Genomic DNA, 6055 nt, shown 5'->3' with positions numbered 1-6055 from the left:
ATGTATTATCTTTGGCAGGAACTCAAAACCATCTATAGATCATTCAAAGAAGTCAATTATTAGCATCCAGCACCATACCATGAGTAGTAGGCTTCTGCTGGGAATGTATATAGAAATGAATGAAAGTCGGGCAAACCACAGGCCACATCTGAGTTGTAGAAGGGAGGCATCTTATTGCAACCCAAGCCAACCAGGCTCCACTTTCAACTTGCTTCCATTCTACGAAGTAGCAAGCAAAGCTCTTAGGTACTGGGTGGCAAGGCTCTTCCTCAACCCACAAGCATTTCTAACAAGCTTCAGCAATTCTGGAGTTGCAACAAGCTCTGTTTCATCTTTTCAACATAGCGCCAAGTAGATAGATTCACCAGTGCAAGGATCTCTCTTTCTACAATGGAAGGATCGAATGCTCTCATCTCCCTGTGCCACCCTATATCTGTTCTGGGGAAAACTCTAGAATAGATTTGGGGGTGGCACAGGGCATGTGTAGGTAGAGGAGCATGGTGGGTGGGTGGGTGTGAAAGAGAGAGAGAGAGAGAGAGAGAGAGAGAGAGAGAGAGATAGCGACCCCCCCCCCCCCAATTTCATACAAGGCCAGAGTTATTAAAGAGAAGTGGGATGGTTTTAGGTCTGTTTGAAAAGAGGTGAGAAAGTATCGGAGCACAGGTTAAATGGTACTTATAAGAGGCAGGTATATTGGTTCAATCTAGCACTTAACAATGATTTAGATTTTGAACTTTACATTTCCCCCTCATTCGGAGGAGATTTCAGTGATACTGCATTATCATGTCCTGGGTGCTTTCTGTTCCTATAAATGCTTTATCACGAACTCCTTTTCATTTTAATAAAGAAAGGAATCATTTCAGAGATTTTTCTTCTCTGGAGAGAACATAATTAAGGTAGCATCAAAATATGTATGAGGTTCAAGGCATACCCATTTTTTTATTTTTAAAAAAGAAGTAAAATATGTTTGAAGAAAGTGTGACTTTCCATAATGTCTACAAACATCAGAAAGCCATATGTTCACCCACACTGCTAATGTTAACTGTGAGTGTTACATAAAAACACTTCCAGTTTTAACTGGGCGTTCCAGAACTCACTAAAAAGCTATTGAAATGTAGTGCATATCACCTGAGGATTAAGCATATTCTCAAGGTTTGAAAGGGACGCAGGTGGCGCTGTGGGTAAAACCTCAGTGCCTAGGACTTGCTGATCGTATGGTCAGCGGTTTGAATCCTCACGGCGGAGTGAGCTCTCGTCTTTCGGTCCCAGCTCCTGCCCACCTAGCAGTTCGAAAGCACCTCTAAGTGCAAGTAGATAAATAGGTACCGCTTTATAGAGGGAAGCTAAACGGTGATTCCGTGTGCTGTGCTGGTGCAGGCTCACCAGAGCAGCTTCGTCACGCTGGCCACGTGACCCGGAAGTGTCTCCGGACAGCGCTGGCCCCCGGTCTCTTAAGTGAGATGGGCGCACAACCCTAGAGTCGGACACGACTGGCCCGTATGGGCAGGGGTACCTTTACCTTTTACAAGGTTTGAAACTTACATTTGCAGTTGTGTAGCACCCCATCATAAAACGAGGAGTTGGGAATCTGGTTTCTATGACCAAGGCAAAAAGCAGAGCTGGGCAGAAATTTATTCAGAAGTTATCTTTCTGAGAAAAGTTCTGAGTTTCTCCCTACACTTTGCCTTGCTCCAACAGAAAATGAAGACAACGTCACAGAATTTTCACCTAAGATTTTCCACCATATTTTTGTGGCAGCTTTTATCCCCCCCTCCCTATTGCCATGGAATAATAGGAACATTGGAAACTGCCTTACGGCGAGTGACAGTAAGAGCTGTTCGACAGTGGAATTTGCTTCCAAGGAGTGTGGTGGAGTCTCCTTTGGAGGTCTTTAAGCAGAGGCTTGACAACCATATGTCAGGAGTGCTCTGATGGTGTTTCCTGCTTGGCAGGGCGTTGGACTCGATGGCCCTTGTGGTCTCTTCCAACTCTATGATTCTATGAGACCACCAGTCCATTTAGCTTAGCACTGGCTACACTGACTGGCAGGAACTTTCTCGGGTTTAAGGCAGGGCTCTCTCCCAGCCCTCCCCGGAGATTGAATTTGGGACCTTCTGCATGTGAGGCCCAGGCTCTACCACTGAGCTCTGTTGCTAGGCCTGTGGCAGTGTAGAGGGTGAAAAACACTTGCAGTGGCAGCACCGATAAAGAAGACAGTCGGGAAAAAGGAAGAAGCTGTGCTCCTGCCAGTGGTAATGGTGAACCCGATCCCTGAGAAAGCTGTCTTCTCCCTGGAGAAATCCAATAAAATTTATCTGCCCATAAATGGCGGTAGGGGAGTGAGAGGCCATATGCAAATATCTATAATAGAAACCAAAATACAATTTTGTTTCTTATGCAAATTTTAAATTCTGTGTAATTCATCCACAATAGAGGTTCTCAAATCATTTGATAATGTTTTAGGCAAGGCAGAATGTGCTACAAAGAAAAAACATGAGACAGTCTTAAGGTCACCATGAGAACTAGAAGCTTGATTATTAAAAGGTGGTTTGCTGAACTACCTCATGGGTAGTTAGTAGAGAACAGATTAATAATAATAATAATAATAATAATAATAATAATAATAATTGTTAAGTTGTGGGTTGACATAACAGACCGATATGCTTTTGTGCCTAATTGAACCATTATGCGTAGTGCTGTATATAAGGAAACCATTACGATTGTAACTAACGCCTTATCTCGGTGGGGAGGGGTGTTATGTAGTGAAGTTTCACCCTGGGCCAGCAGGGGGATACTGTATATAATTTTCACTGGAGGATGCCTCATCACTGCTGGCCTCTTCATGATGCACCGGAACTGGCTCCCTAGCAAGACGCGGGCTGCTGGACTTGCGGATCTCCTGGGCGGAGCGTTCAGCAGCTTCTGAGGCCACAGCCTCCTCAATGGCTTTCTGTAGCGTGAGGTCTGGCTTGGCGAGGAGACGCCGTTGCAAATGGATGTCCCGGACCCCGCAGACGATTCGATCCATCAGGGCATCGTCTAAGTCTCGGAACTCACAGTGCATTGCAGCCTGTCGCAGGGTGGTGGTGTAGTTGTTGATTGACTCCCCCTCTGCCTGGTTCCGGTGGTAGAACGCATGGCGGGCAGCAATCTTGGGCGGCTTTGGTGCGTAGTGGTTGCGGAGCTTCTCTTGGATCGTGTCCCATGGTGTTGCCTGGACTGCTTCAGGCGCAACCAATGCTCGGGCCGTCTGAAACACCTCAGGCCCACGGAGGCTGAGGAATAGGCCCCGCTTCCGATCCTTTGATACTGCTGTCAGCTCGTTGGCTTGGAGGTAGCAGTCGAACCGAGCGAGGTAGGAGTCCCATGATTCAGAGGCTGGCGCAAACGGCGGTAGAGGCACAAGTGAAGCCATGATTCCGATGCCGGCGTGAAGGGCGATGGATGGAACACAGTGCTCTTAGCCAGAACAGTCAGCTCTGAATTGGTTCTGTCCAGTGATTTCGCTCTGTGATTCAGCTCAGTGATTCAGCTCAGTGATTCAGCTCAGTTCAGAGGCTGGCCGCATCTGGCTGTGCTCTGATGTCCATCGATCCCACCTTCGTCGCCAGTGTTAAGTTGTGGGTTGACATAACAGACGGCACAGCGATTTCTCCAAGTAGCTCTTTATTTTGTAAGATGGAATAGAACTGACTGCAAACAGCTCAGCCGGCCTGCTTTTATAGGCAGCCGGCTGACAACATTGTAGCAACAACAGCCCAGAGTTTCCCGCCTAAAATAACTGACGCGGACCTGAGTGAAAACTATCTACAGACCTGAGTGAAAACTATATACAGTATCCCCCTGCTGGCCCAGGGTGAAACTTCACTACATAACAATAACAATAATAATAATAATAATATTTTAGGGCACCCATAATGCTTAGAACACACATTTGTTTTTAATGGACAGACTTTGCAGTATACAGTTGACATGAACATAATGAACTTTGCCAAATTGTGAGGCACATCTCTCAATCCCATTCTGGATGTGACACAATACATTACTAAGACAGTCATAAATTTTCTAAAAGACTGTGAGATAGAGGTTGATGCTGTGTTTATATTTACATCGGTGAATATACTGCATAGTGAACAGTGTGGGGAGAAAACAGATGCAGCTACAGACCCCCAGTATCCATTATGCTACAGAACTGTGTGGAAAGACTGCATCTGTCCCAGATGGTACATGTTCATTAATATATTAAACATTAATATATTTGAAGAACTTCTTGTTGTTTTGAGTTTAGTGTTGCCATAGGCCAGAATTTTCTGGACATATACGTAATACTGCAGTGTCTGGACAGAAATCGGCTAAATGTCCTGGAAAATCCAGATGTATGGCAGACCATGTTCGCAGTGTTGTTTTTGCCAATTTTCCTCAGAAATAGCTCAATTTCTTTGCAACTTTGGCCAAAACTGAAAAAAGTTCAACAACTTTTCTGTGCAGATTTTCACTTTTTGAAATATGGCAACTCTATCTTAACATTTTTAGCATTCCAGCTCTGCTTGCTACCTCCTCCTAGGGGAGAAAAAGAACTCATTTCAAGAGACACAACCAGCATCTTTCTCTGCTAGGTTCATGGAGGGTTAAACTAGAATCCCTGTGATCCCTGGGAAGAAATGCCAGTGCACAATTTCCTTCCAGAGATCACCAGGTGTTGTAGTTCAACCCTCGCAATCCCCTGCAGTGTCTTCACTTCACAAGTATGGTGGGGTGTGTTTTTTTAAGCATTTATTAAATTCACTCTGTAAAAAATCTGACACACATAAAACCAATGAGAGATATGGAAAGTGACCCCACCGAAAGACACTTTACAGTACAAATTTAAATCCATACAATTTAAATTGGCTTAATCTTGAAGTGTAATCCAATGAGAAGGAAGACGAGACACTTGAGGTCTTAGACCTTCTGGATCCTTGGACTGATTTACATCAATAAGAGAACCAATTTTTGATGTGGTAAAAGAGATGTGTTCATCACCAATTACAATTTCAAGCTCCTGTCGGCCAACTCTGTCAGGAGGCGGCCATAATGCATCATCTTCTTTCCTGATTTCACTGTCATCGATTTATCCTCTTTAGCTCTTCCATCACGCTTTTGTGTACGTAGGCTTCTTTTCTGATCATGACATCATTTTTATAATTGCTGCTGTTTGCATATCTCAGTTTCCCATCAGGGCGGAACTCGAACTCGAGAAACTCGTGGCCGAACTTCCCCTTGTGCCCAATGTAATAACGCAGATAGAAATCGCTCGCCATGGCCCACTTCACAAGTAGTTGGGAGGCTCAGAGGCTCAGTAGGCCTCTTCTGCCCTAGGGGAAGCTGCCTTAGTTGCCTGAATTTCCTGCCGCTTAGGGACAATGATGGGCGAGTGAACAGCAGATTTCTTCTGAATGCTGACTGGACCAAAGCAAGTAAGTGAGCCTCTGTGTGCTGCAGCTCTCCATATACCATGGCCCACTGGAGTTATGTCTGCTGGTTGGTTGAAGATGTTCCCCTACAGTCCTAGTTAAATGCATAAGCCTATTACTGTTGGAGGAAGCACACGGCGACAGTAGTGGCTTTTAATGTTTTTAAACCATTCCCTTTCACTAGAAAGAAATCAAATTGCAAAATCAATTACCATAATTAAAACTTCCCAGCCTTAGCTCTTAATTAGGCAAGACTTTAGTTACGACTCGCTTCTGAAAACAAAATTTACAGTCCAGTTATTCAGTCCCTCAGAGTTAAAACCCACTGCTCTATAAAATCCAGTGCTCTTGGGATTATTTTTGTACTCGTCAACGACTATTTTAAGCATGTACCATGATTACTGTGATAGGAAGCCACTACAGTGGTACCTCGGGTTAAGAACTTAATTCGTTCTGGAGGTCCGTTCTTAACCTGAAACTGTTGTTAACCTGAGGTACCACTTTAGCTATTGGGGCTTACTGCCACTGCCATGCGATTTCTGTTCTCATCCTGAAGCAAAGTTTTAAACCCGAGCTACTATTTCTGGGTTAGTGGAGTCTGT

The 6055-nt window shown here is 44.6% G+C and overlaps 1 pseudogene across 1 annotated transcript; it reads right to left on the bottom strand.

Moving 5' to 3' along the window:
- Window positions 1-4775: 4775 nt before the first annotated feature.
- On the bottom strand, window positions 4776-5300 carry LOC310839883 (protein mago nashi homolog pseudogene; annotated as a pseudogene). Its single transcript has one exon. The product of its transcript is annotated as a protein mago nashi homolog pseudogene (transcript).
- Between the last annotated feature and the right edge of the window lie 755 nt (window positions 5301-6055).

Source organism: Podarcis gaigeae (genome assembly GCF_964106915.1).
Source record: "Podarcis gaigeae genome assembly, chromosome: 1".
NCBI classification, from domain to species: domain Eukaryota; kingdom Metazoa; phylum Chordata; class Lepidosauria; order Squamata; family Lacertidae; genus Podarcis; species Podarcis gaigeae.
This window is presented reverse-complemented; position numbering and strand designations above follow the sequence as displayed.